Source organism: Scyliorhinus torazame, chromosome 3 (assembly GCF_047496885.1).
Source record: "Scyliorhinus torazame isolate Kashiwa2021f chromosome 3, sScyTor2.1, whole genome shotgun sequence".
Taxonomy (NCBI): domain Eukaryota; kingdom Metazoa; phylum Chordata; class Chondrichthyes; order Carcharhiniformes; family Scyliorhinidae; genus Scyliorhinus; species Scyliorhinus torazame.
In genome coordinates, this window is record NC_092709.1 from 82,034,809 (window position 1) to 82,052,916 (window position 18,108).

At 45.4% G+C, this 18,108-nt stretch overlaps 1 long non-coding RNA gene across 1 annotated transcript in view; it reads left to right on the plus strand.

Annotated features, from left to right (window-relative positions):
- Positions 1–18,108, plus strand: part of LOC140409510 (uncharacterized) — a 95,903-nt gene that overhangs the window by 16,105 nt on the left and 61,690 nt on the right. The window lies entirely within an intron of this gene.

Sequence of the window (18,108 nt, forward strand, 5' to 3'; positions counted from 1 at the left end):
ACCTGCTAATGCTCGCATTCCAAGCATTGTCTGGCATCTTTGAATATGTCTATATATATGTTTCTGGAACATACCTCTTCATTCACCTGAGCAAGGAGCAGCGCTCCGAAAGCTAGTGACATCGAAACAAACCTGTTGGACTTTAACCTGGTGTTGTAAAACGTCTTACTGTGCTCACCCCAGTCCAACGCCGGCATCTCCACATCTTGACTTTCCAAAGTTGAGAGCACAATGTCAGGAAATGCTTGGCTCGCCCATTCCAAACTAAAGAAAATTTCAACCCTATAATTCTTAGCTTTAAACTCCCAACCAGGAGGAACAACCTCCCAGTATGTACCCCATGAGGTTCTTGGGACTAGAAACAGCCAGAGACAGACAAGAACTAAATGTGCATCAGTAACATGGCTACTTCTATTAAAAGAGTTTCTTTGTACTCTGTGCTCCTGCTTGCAGATTCTCTCGACTGGCACAATTCTGTAGGGCAATGTCAAGTGAACAATAGGTGCAATCTCAAAGCACTATTACACTAAATACCCTCTCCAACCTGTGAGAATTTTATTTTTAATATTTGTCAATCTTCTAAAATCTAGGAAATTTATATTGAATGAGGTAATGAAGAGAGTAGTGTACAAATTCTCACATGACACGTAAGTTGTCTGGATAGCCACAGAATGTTAAAATGAGATAGAGACAGTCTAAGTGAGTGGACAAACTACAGCAGATGAAGATCAATGTGGGGAAATAAGAAGCCATCCATTTTAGATTGGAGGAAGACGAGTCAAAATATATTTTTCATGACCGACGAGATGCAGAGGAGCAAATGGCCTCTTTCTGCACTGTAGGAATTCTATGATGATGATGCCATGCACAAAGATTACAAGAAGCTAGTGAACTCCTACGAAAAGAACTCCAAAAGTCAAATAAAATGGTTGGAATACAAAACTGACACAGTGAACCTTCAGTCACACAGATCCTTGGTTAAGACCTGCTTGTAGTATTGCATTCATTTTGGGGGACTGAACTGCATAAGTTATATTTGTCTTGGAGTGGAGCACAACGCAGATTCACCAAAACAATAGCACGGACTTCAAGGAAAAATGTATGCGGACAGGGTGCATAACTTGGTTTAGATTTCATCAAAGGTTGAGGAATTATCTGATCAGACTGTTTAAATAAAAGGGAATTTGGAAGGGTGGATTTAGAGGAAACATTTCTTTTGGTGGGAGGATCAGGACACGGAGACATAATAAAATTAGAGCTGGGTTAATGAGGCACTAAATTAAGATGCATTTGTTTTACAATAGGTAGTGAAAATCAGGAGCTGTTCCTATCCACAACATGGCAGTAGCTGATGAGTTAATTGAAATTTGCAACACAAGTACCAAGAAATAGGGAGCAAGGCAGGTAAATAGAGTTTCTAAAATACATTTAAAGTACCCAACTCTTTTTTTTTCCAATTAAGAGGCAATTTAGCGTGGCTAATCCACCTACCCTGCACATCTTTGGGTTGTGGGGGTGAGACGCACGCAGACACAGGGAGAATGTGCAAACTCCACACGAATAGTGACCCGGGATGGAACCCGGGTCCTCGGCACCTTCAGGCAGAAATGCTAACCACTGAGCCACCATACTGCCCTTGGCAGGTAAATAGAGTTGAGGTACCAATCAAGCATAAACAACTGAATGGCCGTGGAGACTCAAGGGCCTACTCTTATTCCCACACTTTGAAGTTATGACCTGACAATTTAGTATTTACAAATTACATATTATTTAAAGCAGAAAAAGGCCATTCACCTAATTTCAAATCATTTTTACTCGTGTCCGTTTTGTCCCATAAGTTTTCTCACGGGATGTGCCACATCCTGTCACTTGTCTTTTGGAAGTCCATTTGCCACCACATTAACAGCATTACCCTTGTCCACGCTCTCTGTTACCCCTCAAACAGGCCAAACATGATTTGCCTCAAATCTATGCTGGCTTCCTTTAACTAACCCATGTTTTCCAAAATGATTTTAATTTTGTTGAACATTAACATTTCTAAAAGCTGAAACCAGTTAACCTGTATTTTCTGGGCTTCACATCTGTGCCCTTTTTTTAAACAAGGGTGTAATTCTCTAAGGAAGATTTTGATAGTTTTTCTAAAAGCTCACAAAGGTAACTTTCAAAACTTTGGTGTGGTGGCTGGAGCCAGTACACTGGAGACTGGTTGATTGTGATTCCCCTCGTATTCTTATTGATCAGTCTGGGGAGTATAGGGGCTGTCCACTCAGAAAATTGCACTGGTTTAATTATTCCCAGTTCCTCTAATCGCTTTAGCTCAGCTTCAACCTTTCGGCGCAGAGTGTAAGGGACTGGTCTGGCTCTAAAAAACGTAAGTGTCAACTCTAGATCAACATAAATTTTGTCTGTGCCTTTCTACGACAATCAAAGGTAGCTGGGCCTCTAAGTTGCTGCCGTACCTGGGCCTCTTGTTCTTATTGAGTACATGGGCCTCTTGTTCTTTGTAAGTTGCTGACGTACCTGTGGTACCAAGAATTTTTAGGGTTTCCCCTCTATAGGTTGACAGCTTTGCCATTGTGTGAACCAAATTCAAGGTCTGATCCCCTTCTCGAATGCAATCAAATGTCTGTTCCCCCACAACTGTAACCAATGCCCCAGGATCGATCTCCACCTTCAAAAATCTATTTTGATTGGGGCTGTCTTATTTACTTTGACGACATTCAGATGACACATTTAGTGCTCCTCCTCAGTGCTCTTCTCCACTTGCTTCAGTGGTGTCATGGATTGCTGCTGCTGATGGTTTTTTGGATTGGCGCACTTTCCCTTGCGTGGTAATATGCCTGTATTATGGCCTTTTCGGTTACAACGAAAACAGACAAACTCGCGACAACGGCAAGCGACCTGGAGGTGTTTTCTCCCACATCGATGGGAATCCACCTCTGTCTTGGGCTGATGACCCATTTTTTCCCCCAGTTCTCTGAATTCAATTTGGTCCCAAGGACCATGTTTGGTTGTTTACTGTGCCTTTTAATCTCGCCACGCGCCTCACCGCCATACTGCCCTGCAGCTGATTCACTTCCCCTTCCGGCATGCTTTGGATCTCAGAATTGTCTTTTTTGACAGACCATGTCCCCTGAGCTATCTCGATTGCTTTGTCGACCATGATTTTAGTTTCAACCAGGAGTTTCCTCTGGATTCTGAGGTTGTTAATTCTGTACACTGGATGGCCATGTAGCATATCGCTGAGCGCTGCACCAAATTCACAACGCTCGGCCATTTGGCAGAGCCTGGCTACCAAGATGGAGATGGACTTTTCTGAGCCCCTAATAGGAAAGTTCAATTTATACCACATCCTGATTCTAGGATTACTGAGGGCCTGGGGCTGAAAATCTTCCTTGACCAACATGTCTGAAGTGGGAAATGGTTCAAAAGAGCACTTGGCACAGAAGATGGCTGCCTGACACACAAGATGGAGACACAGAGAATAAAGCAGACATAACTGATGCCTGGAGTCCAGCGGGGTGCCAGTAGGACAGATAGGAACAGATCCAGAACAAAGGAAGCCAGACAGGAAGATTAAGAAATACATAAATGCGGGACACCACTTGAATAAAGCTGACTTCAGCCAAGGTGTACACAATGATATGCTAATACGAATGTCTTGGGCCATTTCCTAAAACAAAGGGACAATCAATACTACCTTCCTGCTGCCTGTAACCTGTTAAACCTCTTTGACTGTGGCCATGTGTAAATGGCAAAATGCTTACAAATAGTGATGTACAATCTATAAAATGTTTAAAGATAACAAGGTGATAATTGTTTTGTATCTGGGCTCATTGTGAACCCAAAGTATAAAATGAATGACTGCCCTTCAAACCGGGAGAAAGGCTGTCTACTGTACCGCGGGGTACATACGCTTTCTCCCGAAGCTTCGTGTAACAATAAAACTGCATTTATCTGATCACAGCGAGTCTGACTCTTGAAGTGGTTGATTTTTCCCACAACAATGGCTAACTTGTTGATGGTTCAGTCGGGAGCCTCTGAAGATGTACGATTTCTTATCAGGTTGTATGTTTGAAGGCCACAAAACATCAAAGGTATCACCCTCTGCTTGTCTTCTCCCGTTATTTCATTTGCTGTGAAGAAATAGTGGAGCTGCTTGATGTCCCTGGTTGAACGAGTCGAACTTTCCACTTAATGGCATTTTCACTCACTTTTTGGGTACTACCACCGAGAGTTCCTAATTCTTGTCTGTCTTTGGAGGCTTCTTCCTTCCCTCCTCGAATCCCGAATTGCTGAAGACGAACGATTGAACCGTTTACCTCATCGCCAATGTGGTGGCTCGAGGCAATACTGCTCCCAGCGCCCCGCGCTTTCTCTCTATTGGTCTGGGTTCGCGCACTCCTACGCGATTGGTCGTAAGCTGGTCAAATGGACTGCAAAATCCGTCCCCTTAAAGGAGTTGTACTACAACAGTAGGTAAGGCTACATTCCAATTGAGGGTGAGGTTTCATACCAAGACTGAAGAGAAGGGACAATACCTCATGTAAATAGTGCTGTGCAACAGATAAAAAGATTGACCATGGGCGAGAAGGTGCACTAAGATTTTTGCGTTTTTGGATACCACACTGGAGGTTTTTGTGGTGGGAATGGGCAGGAGGAAAAATCCCCTAGATCTGAAGTGGAACATAAGGCTATCCAAGGAGAAGGTAATGGGAGCAGATTACTGTGGCAGTCAATACCAAGATTTTAGCTCAAGGACTTTTATACAAATCCAAAAGAAGTTCCATAACCTAGCTCAAATCACCTAGGTCAGTGGATATATCTTCACATTCTATAGTTATCAAATGCATGATTAGCTTCAACCATTGTTCAATTGACCACTCCCATCGCTCACCCATCAACAACCTCTAACAATCAGGACTCCCATCTAAGCTGCATAGCTTCACCTCATGCTCACACACTTAAACACAGCTGCAAGCCTCTAACCCACATCTCACAACTCCCACATGCTGTTAACTATTCAGCGATGACAGAGGATGATGTGTTGCTCAGTACAGAGGAGCAGTGACGGTGTTGTTGACTGTCCCTCAATTCTAAGAAGATATCTAATCAGGGCTGTGAGTTTTTGGCATGGGTCTTCATGTTACTGGACAAGCTGATTTATGACGCACAGAACTTTGAGCACAATGGCAGGACGTCCCATGAGGTAGTGGGATCCAGAGTATGGGATTTGCACTCTCAGGAGTCCGGACTGTTGGTGAATGGAGAATTAGGGCCCGCTTTGTGGCCAAACAGGGGCGTGACACGGCCAGTAGACGCCTGGAGAATCCCCCTCCCCCCTGGCTTCATGACAGCCATTGTGCTTTGCAAGATCTGGTTAGATCTCGCGAGACATCGCAATCTGGATCTCGCCCATAATGGACAGAGTAATGTCATCTTAGAAGCCAAGGAGATCCATTCGGGCACCATTCAGTACTGAATGGGAACCAAGCGAAACGGCACCTGGGAGGGTCTCCCATGCGATCGGAGACCCCCGGGTGGTTGTCCTCTGGCCAGGCTGGTATCTTTGCATTGCTGATGGCACCCTGGCAGTGCCACCTAGACTTCCTGACAGTGCCAACTGGGTGCTCGGTGGCACTGCCCTGCTTGCATGGGCATTGCCATGGTGCCAGGCTGGCACTGTCAAAATGCCCAGCTGGCATTGTGTCCGCACCGGAGATTGGGCCTGGAGGTGTCCTGCCTGCATGTGGGGGGGGGGGGGGCTGCCTGAGGACCCCTGACAGGTGAGTTGGGCATTTGGGAATTCTTGGGGTTGAAAGGGGGAGGTTCTGGAGGTGTGTCGGGGGATTGTGAGATCGGGCGCCATTCTAAAATGGCGGCCCAATCCCTTCCTGCACTGAAGAGGTCAGCTCGTCAGGAGCTCCTCAGTGCAGGAAATGTGGCTCTGTGCAGCCTCGGTTGATAGATAGCGAGGTCATTCGCAGCACTACAATGTCCTGAACAACTCTGCTAATCTCATCCAGAATTGTATTCTGTTTTATTTTGGTTGAATTGCACCCTTCCTGTTGTGGGTACTGGTGTGGCACTTGAATTTGTTCTTTTTATACAACTCAATGTGAAAGGGGCTGTATCATAAGAGTCATCCAAACTCGAAACGTTAGCTCCCTTCTCTCTCCACAGATTAAGCCAGACCCATTGAGATTGTCCAGTTTTTTCTGTTTTTGTTCCCTTCACGCTTAAATGGCTTTCAAGTAATCAGCTGTGAAACTAACAAGTTAAGTGCTTTAAGTTCTCTCATTTTTCTCGGCAGAAAGCACGTAACTGTCTTTGGTGTGGTCCTGGAGCTGTCAATCATAGCGAGATGTTTATAAAAAATTGCCATTAGTTTCACAGCCTCCCAGGTGCTAGTGAGGGATCACTTTGGGACAAGTGACCATAATTCCATTAGTTTTAAGATAGCTATGGAGAATGATAGGTCTGGCCCAAGAGTTAAAATTCTTAATTGGGGCAAGGCCAATTTTGATGGTATCAGACAGGAACTTGCAGAGGTAGATTGGGGGAGACTAGTGGCAGACAAAGGGACGGCTGGTAAATGGGAGGCTTTTAAAAATGTGTTAACCAGGGTGCAGGGTAAGCACATTCCCTTTAGAGTGAAGGGCAAGGCTGGTAGAAGTAGGGAACCCTGGATGACTCGAGATATTGAGACTCTGGTCAAAAAGAAGAAGGAGGCATATGACGTACATAAGCAACTGGGATCAAGTAGATCCCTTGAAGAGTATAGAGATTGTCGAAATAGAGTTAAGAGGGAAATCAGGAGGGCAAAAAGGGGACATGAAATTGCTTTGGCAAGTAATGCAAGGGAGAATCCAAAGAGATTCTACAGATACATAAAGGGGAAAAGAGTAACTAGGGACAGAGTAGGGCCTCTTAAGGATCAACAAGGGCATCTATGTGCAGAGCCACAAGAGTTGGGTGAGATCCTGAATGAATATTTCTCATCGGTATTCACGGTGGAGAAAGGCATGGATGTTAGGAAACTAAGGGAAATAAATAGTGATGTCTTGAGAAGTGTGCATATTACAGAGGAGGAGGTGCTGGAAGTCTTAAAGCGCATCAAGGTAGATAAATCCCCGGGACCTGATGAAATGTATCCCAGGATGTTGTGGGAGGCTAGGGAGGAAATTGCGGGTCCCCTAACCGAGATATTTGAATCATTGGCAGCCACAGGTGAGGTGCCTGAAGATTGGAGAGTGGCGAATGTTGTGCCCTTGTTTAAGGAGGGCAGCAGGGAAAAGCCTGGGAACTACAGACCGGTGAGCCTAACGTCTGTAGTAGGTAAGTTGCTAGAAGGTATTCTGAGAGACAGGATGTACAAGCATTTAGAGAGGCAAGGACTGATTCGGGGCAGTCAGCATGGCTTTGTGCGTGGAAAATCATGTCTCACAAATTTGATTGAGTTTTTTGAGGGAGTGACCAAGAAGGTAGATGAGGGTAGTGCAGTAGACGTTGTCTACATGGACTTTAGCAAAGCCTTTGACAAGGTACCGCATGGTAGGTTGTTGCAGAAGGTTAAAGCTCACGGGATCCACGGTGAGGTTGCCAATTGGATTCAAAATTGGCTGGACGACAGAAGGCAGAGGGTGGTTGTAGAGGGTTGTTTTTCAAACTGGAGGCCTGTGACCAGTGGTGTGCCTCAGGGATCGGTGCTGGGTCCACTGTTATTTGTGATTTATATTAATGATTTGGATGAGAATTTAGGAGGCATGGTTAGTAAGTTTGCAGATGACACCAAGATTGGTGGCACAGTGGATAGTGAAGAAGGTTATCTAGGATTGCAACGGGATCTTGATCAATTAGGCCAGTGGGCCGACGAATGGCAGATGGAGTTTAATTTAGATAAATGTGAGGTGATGCATTTTGGCAGATCGAATCAGGCCAGGACCTACTCAGTTAATGGTATGGCGTTGGGGAGAGTTATAGAACAAAGAGATCTAGGAGTACAGGTTCATAGCTCCTTGAAGGTGGAGTCGCAGGTGGACAGAGTGGTGAAGAAGGCATTCGGCATGCTTGGTTTCATTGGTCAGAACATTGAATATAGGAGTTGGGACGTCTTGTTGAAGTTGTACAAGACATTGGTACGGCCACACTTGGAATACTGTGTGCAGTTCTGGTCACCCTATTATAGAAAGGATATTATTAAACTAGAAAGAGTGCAGAAAAGATTTACTAGGATGTTGCCGGGACTTGATGGTTTGAGTTATAAGGAGAGGCTGGATAGACTGGAACTTTTTTCCCTGGAGCGTAGGAGGCTTAGGGGTGATCTTATAGAGGTCTATAAAATAATGAGGGGCATAGATAAGGTAGATAGTCAACATCTTTTCCCAAAGGTAGGGGAGTCTAAAACTAGAGGGCATAGGTTTAAGGTGAGAGGGGAGAGATTCAGAAGGGCCCAGAGGGGCAATTTCTTCACTCAGAGGGTAGTGAGTGTCTGGAATGGGCTGCCAGAGGTAGTAGTAGAAGCGGGTACAATTGTGTCTTTTAAAAAGCATTTAGATAGTTACATGGGTAAGATGGGTATAGAGGGTTATGGGCCAAGTGCGGGCAACTGGGACTAGCTTAATGGTAAAAAACTGGGCGGCATGGACTGGTTGGGCCGAAGGGCCTGTTTCCATGCTGTAAACTTCTATGATTCTATGACTGTTTGAAAGCCATTCAAGCCACCTGCACCAATTCTTGTCCAGGTGAATTCCAGTCCAGAGGACCCGCTGGTGTGGGGCTTGAACCTCAGTGCCTCCCCCAGCGGGGGACCCGAGCATTGGCACCTGGTCTGATCCTGTATTTTGCCCGATGCTGGATTCTCCACTGCATGAAGAATTCCGCTACCAGTGGCGGATAATCCATCCCAACATCTTTTTATATTTTGGTGAAGTGTTCCTCAGTGTTAACTATATCCTCCTATTTGATGTCATCTGCAAATTTTGTATTGTACCTCCAATTCCTGATTTCACATCATTTGTGGAAAGGATGATAAACATTGGGTCTAGAACTGATTCCTATCATATACATTTCCCATCTTCCATTAGTCTGAGAAACTGTCTTTAAACCAGAATCTCTGTTTTCTGTTTTGTAGTCAGTTTATTTTCAATTCTGTTATTATATCCTGACATGCTCTGATTAAAGTGCGCTTTATTGATGAAAAGTTCAGAAATTACTGCCTTGAACTTTATAATTATTGCAATCTATAATTAAGGTCAAAGTGACTGATTAATGAGAGAGATTTGAGCTGATGAGAGAAAACTGGTATGGATTTGGAAACATAAGTCATGTCTAACAAACCTAATACATTTCTTTTGTAATGGAAGTAACCAAAACAGTGGAAGGGAAATATCTATGGATTTATTTTATATGGTTCCATATAAAAGACTGTAATTTATATTAAAACTCATGGGGTTGACAGCAAATTATTGGCCAGATTAGGAGATTGGTTAGACAGTAGAAGACTAAGTAGGGATAATTGGTATATCTGGAAATTGGAAAGAATTACGAGAGATGTCTGACAAGCATTCATTTAGGGAGCTTAACTTTTAGCTATATTTATTAATTTAAAAAGGTCATGCATTTATAGGGTGCCATGCAGAACCACAGCACATCCCAAAGCCCTTTCAACCAATGGAGTACTGTTGTGATGGAGTCACTGTCCGAACATATGAAGTACTGCAGCCAGATTTGCACACAGATAGCAGCACCACAGTGAGCACCCACAAACAGCATTGTGATGATGACCACTTCATCAGCTTTTTTTAATGGTGCAAATTGAGGGATACATATTGACCAGGATACTGCCGGTAACTCTCCTGCTCTGGCTCTGTTCGGAAATAGTATCACCGGATCATTGGTATCTGCTTGAGAGAGCAGAGAGGCCCTCAGTTTAATGTCTCATCAATCCTTCAGGACTGTACTGGAATGTCGGCATAGATTTTTGTGCTCAAGTCTCTGGAACACATCACATTTTGACTCAGATGGGCCAGATTGTCTTGTGGGCTTGTGAAAACCCAATTCTGCACACTTGTTTGTATCTCACGAAACGCACATCCAACCCATTTTTGACTTTGCCTGGGATTTTTTTCTTTTCACACACATCTGGTATTTTTCAAGCCGCGATGGAATTTGTGAGGAGTGTAGCTGCAGAATTGGGCCGATTCAAAGGCCACAACTTAGTTCTCCAGTGCAGCGGCCCAGCATCGCTTAAAGGCCCTCTAAACCACATCCCTCACCATTCCTATACCACCATCCATCCCTCTGCCACCCCTTGCCCCCTCAAGATGATCATGCTATCCCCCCAGCCACCAGCATACCCATGCCACCTGATATCCTCAGGTCCCCTATGTTTCCTTCATAGCCACTCACCCAGTGTGCTCTATGTACAGTCCTTAGGAATATGCAGTACCAATAGGAATAATTTTGTAACCAAAGAGGAAAATATTAAACCTGTAACCAGTTAATAAAACCCTGAATCAGAATATACCAGGCACGATTTCATGGCCTCGGTGCACCAGACTTGGGGTTGCGACGAGGCCGTTGAAGCTTGGGAGAGCCCTCTCATGAGAGTCTTGACATTCAACACCTCACAAGATTCAACCGAACCTCGCAAGGCAGCGCGATCTGGATCTCACTCTCACTGGGTAAGATCCATATCAGTATATTTAAATATGCGTTTGCTGGATTCTCCCAGGACCTGGGTACACTGGCTGAGCCTGGGAGACGTTGCCAGCGTGCCGTTTAGTACTGGTTTACATAAACGTGAGCCAATCATAATGGCACCTGGGGAGTCTCTCAGGTCATTAGAGACTCACTGGTGGTCAATGACAGGATAGGGTGGCACATTGGCACTTCCTCTGGCACCCAGAAACTTTGGTACTGCCAGCCTGGCACTGTGGGGTGCCCAGGTGGAACTGCCAGACTGGAAGGGGCAATTTTATGGTGCCAGGCTGGTAGTGCCAAGGTTCCCGGGTGCTAGGTTGCCTCGCTAAATGCGCCCAAAACCGGACATAGAGTTATTTTCATTGAGTTCCGTCCATTCTGTATGGGGGGAGAAAACTGCTCCAGAGCAAACAACAAAATTGTAATCCTTTATGATGTGTTGGGTACTCTGCTACACAGACGAACCGACACGGTTGCGAATGGTACAACTCAGTTTTATTGCGAACATTTATTTACAGTGGTAAACTGGTTACTGAGGTTCGATCATAACCCTAGAATCTATGGACCTATTCCTAATACTATCTTGTAGTGGCGCTCAGCACGTGGTGGATGTCTGAGTGGCTTGCTATGAGCTCTGTGCCCTGAGCTGTCTCCTGCTGGAATGCTCAGGAAGTGTCGTGTTCCCTGTTTTGTACTGTGTATGCTCTTGCCTGTGATTGGCTGTGGTGTTGTGTGTGTGTTGATTGGTCCGTTGATCTGTCTATCAGTATGTATGTGCTATGATGTTTACCTGAATATCATGACACTTTAAATGTATAGTAGGTTTATAAATAAACAAGAAACCACATCAAAGACATATTCTGTTATGACACCCTCTTAAAAATTTCAATCATTCTTGGATCAATGGAGTAAATGGTGAGCTGAAGTCATGAGGGATTTTTACATCCAGCCATTTATTCATAATGGATACCAATATCATAACAAAAACTTCCAGCTCCATTGACAGAAACTGACAGAACAGATTGGTGTTCCATTTCCATTTCAAAGCAGAATGTCTGTCAATCAATGCAGAGAAGCAGGGGCAGAGATCACCGTCAACTTGTAAAAGCTGTTTTTCATTAACTGCCAGAGCGGCAGTCAATTTAAATCCTGACACAAAATGTGACAGCAGAGTCTGATAATACCGTTTTTCACATATGGTGCTGGATTCTCCATTTTTGGGACTAAGTCCCCACGCCGTTGTGTAAACTGTGGTCTCAACGCCAGGAAATCTGGCGTCAAAACGCCACAGATTCACCATTTTCCTGGGGACTAGCAGGGAGCCATTGTAGAGCTCGCAGCTCTAGCTGCCGATATGGCCGCCAGCACTTCTGGGTCAGAAGCCACGCAAGCGCATGGCGGCGCCCTGCAGCGGCCGCTTCGTGCTCCATGCAGCGGCCGCTCCGTGCTCCATGGTGGATTCAGCCCGTGGACCAGGACCGTCGAAATACTGTCCTGCATCGGCCGCTCGCGCGTCCCAGACCACCCGCACACATTGCTCCCAACCCGAATGAAACCCCCCCTGCCCGCCATTCGGCCCTACTCCGACTGTGGCGGCCAAGGACTTAGTCCGCAGTCACCTCGTGAGGTTCCCGAATGGCTGGAGCCTGAAAGTCCCAAGCCTTTGGGAATTCGGCCAGTCGGGGACGGAGCATCGAGGGGCAGGCCTCAGGCAATGGCCTGAGGCGGTGGATAGATTTTCAGGGGGCGAAGAATTTAAAAACCACGCCGCTCCCAATTTCGGGGCCAAAACAGATCCTTTGCCACATCGCTGAACACGATTTTGGCATCTGGGTGCAGAGAATCTAGCCCACGGTTTTAAATGCATTATGTCCCATTCCACAATGGAAAAAGTACCGGAATGGAAGACACTTACACAATGATGGTCAATGTAGGGAGCAATTTTGCATGATAGAATGCTACGATGAATCATTGCATTAAAATCAACATTTCAAAACAACATCTAATAGTGTCCAGTAAAGGTGTCAATTTTAAATTTACTCATCAGAATGTTCTGGGGTTCTCAAAATGGGTACCACTGTTATGGGCCAGGCTTTAGAGAGCCCCAAAGTGTATCATGGAGTTCACCTGACTCACAACGTTTAGTAGATTGTGGTATGGGGAGCACACGGCCCACTCGACAGGTGTGGTACAGCAGGAATGGAAAAGCATTTTTTAAAGCAAAAGAATGTTTATTCTATGAACTCAAGTTAACCTTTTTAAAACATACAGTGAACATCTTAGCAACAATTAATTCAAATACAACCTCCAAAGAATACACTAAGTAATCCTTACTTTCCTTTTAACATAGATTAACATAGAATTTACAGTGCAGAAGGAGGCCATTCAGCCCATCGAGACTGCACCGGCTCTTGGAAAGAGCACCCCACCCAAGGTCAACACCTCCACCCGATCCCCATAACCCAGTAACCCCACCCAAAACTAAGGGCAATTTTGGACACTAAGGGCAATTTATCATGGCCAATCCACCTAACCTGCACATCTTTGGACTGTGAGAGGAAACCGGAGCACCCGGAGGAAACCCACCATACACGGGGAGGATGTGCAGACTTCACCAAATGATCAAGAGATAGTCTTTAAATGGCAGAGAGAACAACATTACACATTCTGTGGCTGATTGCAGCTCCAACACTGAAACAAAACCAAAAAAATACAGACACACACAAGCTTTTCTCAAAGTGAAACTAAAAGCTGACAGACAGCCCAGCTCCACCCACATTCTGACATCACTGCAGTAATAAGCACCCATTTATTAAAGGTACACCAACTACAGTTATTCTAGAAAAAACACCCATTTCTTAAAGGTACTCTCACATGACACCTCCCCTCAAGAAAAAAAAGTAAACCATCAACTTCAAGATTGTTTCATTTTTCACCTTTTCACTATCCTTTAAGAAATGCACACAGTAAATATACTTTCTCGTTTAAAAAAACAACACGCAAACAGGTATAATAATATAGTCCATTTTTGTCCTTCCTCCAACTGGAATCCCTCTCGATTGACAGTCTCTTTGAACAAGAAGGTCTCCTTACGATCCATCCATTTCTCTACGCCTCGGCATGTCTCTTTAAAGTCAGATACTTTCGTTCAATCTGATCACAGAGTCCCTTGTAATTCTCCAACACAGGAACATTGGTTATCACAACTTTCAGGCAGTCAAATGCCTGTTGAAACTCCGCTGTCCACTGAAATTTTCGACGTTTCTTCAGCAAGTCCATTAGTAGAGCAATCACGTTACAAACATTTTGCACAAATGTTCGATCAAATCCACTCATGCCAAGAAATCGCATTATTTCCCTTTGTGTCGAGGGTATTGGAAACTCCCCAATAACTTTTGGTTTCACATCCCGTGGGACCATTCGACCTTGTCCGATTGTATGGCCAAGGAAAGTGACTTGGGCGTTTCTAAATTCACTTTGGGCTAGGTTTATCACCAAACCCGTCTCCTGAAGTCGATCGAATAACTCCATCAGATGTTTTAAATGTTCTTTCCATGTCTGGCTGAAAATGACCAGATCGTCGATGTATACCGCACAATTGGGTAATCCTGAAACAACTTCGTTAGTTAACCGTTGAAATGTGGCAGGGGCATTTTTCATGCCAAATGGCATTGTTGCTAACTTTTGGTTGGTTCTCAATTTGGTTCAGACACAGCAGTAAATGTTACTCGTTGTGTCTCAATTTGCTCTGTCTTATAACTTTTGCTCTGGAGTCGCCAGGTATCTTTAAGATACCACCACGAGGTTCAAGTTCAAGTACTGATCAATAACTCAATACACCAGTTAGTAAGTTTCAAATCAAAACACATTTATTATACACAGACAATCACTACTCATGCATAAACTCTACTTACTAGACCATCTCTGACACTAAAAGGCCTATACTTCGCTTTGGAACTGGCCCACCAGGTCAGGGGAACAAATGGCCTTTTGTTTGATTCTGAGTCTGCGGGATTCAAAGCTAGTATGGACTGGTAGCTAGGAGTGCCTATCTCGTAGCGTGCGTTGACTGGAGGCTTACTTGGTTGATGCAGCTACTAGGCAGGTCGCGTTCAAGGGTTGTTTCGAACTGCTGAGAGACCCTGCCAAGAAGGACGAATTGAACTTGGGGACTCTATTTTATAGTCCCCAGGGGCTTCGCGCCCTTTTGGGCAGACCCCGTACCTGGTTCCAAGTGATTGGATCACGTTCTGATCACTTGGATCGATTTCTCCGGTACTGGAGCTGTTCCCTAATCGCTGGGCGGTCCCTAAGTGTCCATTGGCCTTCCTTTGTCTTGGCTCCTGCTGGCACCGAGGAGTCTGGCTTGGCCTTGTTTTACTAAATGTTTCCAATTGTTCCCGGGGATCGCTCATTAATATGTAGATGGTTGTCAGTTTCAGTGCTGTCTGCGTTCCTGCAAGTTCTGATACACAGGAAACCTTGCACCTGCTTGCTTTGCCTGCGTTGACTGAATTTCCCTGCATTCTTTGCGGATCTCCATTTTAACGTCGGAAAGTGGCCAACCCAGATGGCTACACACCCTCCTTGTGATCCCTAATGCGAAGCGTGAAGGATCACATAACTGCATCGTCTTCACTCCTTGACCCAGCGACCATAATTATGCAATGAAAATTTTAACTAACAATTCTAAGTGGCGCTATGTCACAACAGAGGCATGCATTAAAAAACGGTACCTCTAACTATCTCTCATAAACTACACTCACTTGAACATCCAATCATATTGACTTCCTAACAATACAAAAATAATAGCAGCATTCACATTTTCCCCTGGCTTGGAGGTCAAGCACAGAGTTGTACAATCTTTCTTTATTCACAAATGACACAAACGAATGTCCTTTATTGTAGATCCAGGGGTTCGGGGGCCTGGTGAAAAACGAAAATAGGGGATCTCATCCTGTATACCGGGGTGCGAGAGCGGTAGGCTTCCTTCGCCATTTTCTCATGCGGATAGTCTGCATGATGCTGCAGAATATTGCCAATGTTAAAAGGGATTCAATTACGTATGAAAGGGAGTACCATGTTATAAACCTATCACACCATGATGGTGTGTTGTTACTTGTCACTGGGCTCTGGGTGCTATGAGAAAATGAATCATTGATGGCCGGGGGGGTTGGGGTCAGGGGGTTCGCGTTCGCGCGTAACCGAATACACATTATAACGAAAAACATGTATGCCGTCTTCATTGTTCTCTTCTTCTCTTCTCTTATCGTCTCTTCTCTCTTCCTGGAGCTTCTGGAATTCTGTGGATCAAGCATAGTTTCTGTTACTATCTTGTTTAATATCTTGAACGTTAGCATGACTGTCTTTTAGTGCCAATTTCCCTTTATAATTGGTCACCATGTATGACTCCCTCATTTTTAAAAAAAAACGAATATTTGGACTAGACATCTAAGAAAATACTGCCGTACTGCAAGCCGTCTCGCAGCCTGTGTGATTTACCATCCCAGTGTTTGAGGATGTAAATAGTATAGGGAAGCAACCTAGGGTTTGCCAACACCAAGCAAAAGAATTTTGAACGTACCGAGCCAAAATGGGGTGCGTATGGGCCGCAGTGGGTAAGATTTCGATGGAATCCCCGGGTAGGACGGTGATCAATGCCGTATGTGCTCTACCCGAGCGTAGCTGATCAGATGGGGGGTCCTCAGGCAGGGCGGGGATCAATGCCGTTTCTCCACTGCCTGAGCAACCAGCAAGAACGGGTAAGAATGTGGTCGTCGTGGGGGCTGCCTCTCGAGATTACCTTCAAATCAGGAGAGTAGTTATGATTGGTGTCTGCCGACAGACTAGTTCCTCTGAACTATTGTCTGGGACAAACTTGTTCCTTTAACAATTTTCTGTCGACAGACTAGTTCCTCTGAACTATTGTCTGGGACAAACTTGTTCCTTTAACAATCATTGGGCGTCAAAGGGGTGGTGACATGGGGCCATGAAAAACTTTCCGAGTTTCCACACAACACTTAATGATAACACTAACGAACAAACATTCAACAAACGAGATGCAGGTTCCATCAGAAAGGACATCGTAAATCACATTTGGACTGGGGTGTAACTAGCATATGGAGGTAGTGTAGCGTGACCGAAGAAGAGAGGAAGGAGGAGCGAAACAAAAATGAAGTGGCATTGCTGAGGTATCGCTGCCATGAGAAGTGGTGGGTAAGCGCTCACAGTTTGCATGGGGCAGCTGGTATCTTGTAGCTGCTGTGGGTGGTGTTCTCTTTCATATCTGGGGGCTAGTCTAGCTGGTGGGGAGGGTCTCTTGCAATCTCGGGCAAAGTGTCCTGGCTGCTGACAGTTGTAACATGACCCCTGGGGCACATAAGGTGGAGCAGGCTCTCTGGTGCATTGTTCCCTTGGGTATGGTTCCCTGGGTGGGGGGTCGGGGCTGTTGGTGTCGTTGCTGGTTCGGGGGGCATTGGCGGGCTGATGCTGTTGCTGTTTCAGGGGGGCTTGACATTCTCGTGCGTTATGTCCCAACTGTCCACAATTGTAGCATTCCTGTGGTTTCTGTGGGGGGCTGTTCATGCCTTCTTTCATCCATGCGGGGTTCTGGTGCGCTTTAACTGCCTAAATATCTGCCTCTGCCTGCTATTCTTCGGATTTTCTAATTGCGGGTTTGTTGTGGACAGATTGCTCCCAGGTGCGGGACAACATTTTTAAAACCCACTTTTCGTTGTGCGTTTCTTCCGAGGGGTCATAATTGGTACAAGCTTTTTGTCCTGCCTCTGTGGCATGGGAGATAAGGGTGCGGGTCCATTTGGCCATGTTGTCTGGGGACAAATGGGCGCGTTCTAAGTCTCCGAAAATGGCTGTAAAATGGATCCACAGGCGTCCAGCAAACGCTGTGGGGTGTTCTTTTTTCTTCTGCCTGTACTTATTCAGGCCTTCTACTGGGTCACCTCTGTTATAACCGATCAGTCCTAGGATCGCCGTGTGCATCTCTGCAAGGGTGCCTCCTCATACATTCTATGGGTCGGGAAGGGCTGCTACAACTGAAGGGCCTAAGCTTAAGACTGTGGGCTTCACTTGCTCACGCTCATCCAGGCCGTACATGGTCGCCTGCTGCTTCACTCTAGCAAAGAAGTGGTGGGGGTCTGAGGTGGGGAGGAACGGAGTGATCTTTTTGCACGCGTCCCGTAATTGGGTCACGGTTAAGGGGGTGGTGTAAAGGAATTCCACGTCTCCGTCCGATGTGACTGTGCGGTCGGTGGTTACTGGATTCAAAGGGTGCCTGATCTATCTGCTCTGTGGGGGGTTGGAGTGCTTTTCTCTTTTGGGGCTTTCCTTGCGCACATGTTCCCTGAACATACCTATGCGTGGTTTTGTTTAGTTCTTGCCAATCAG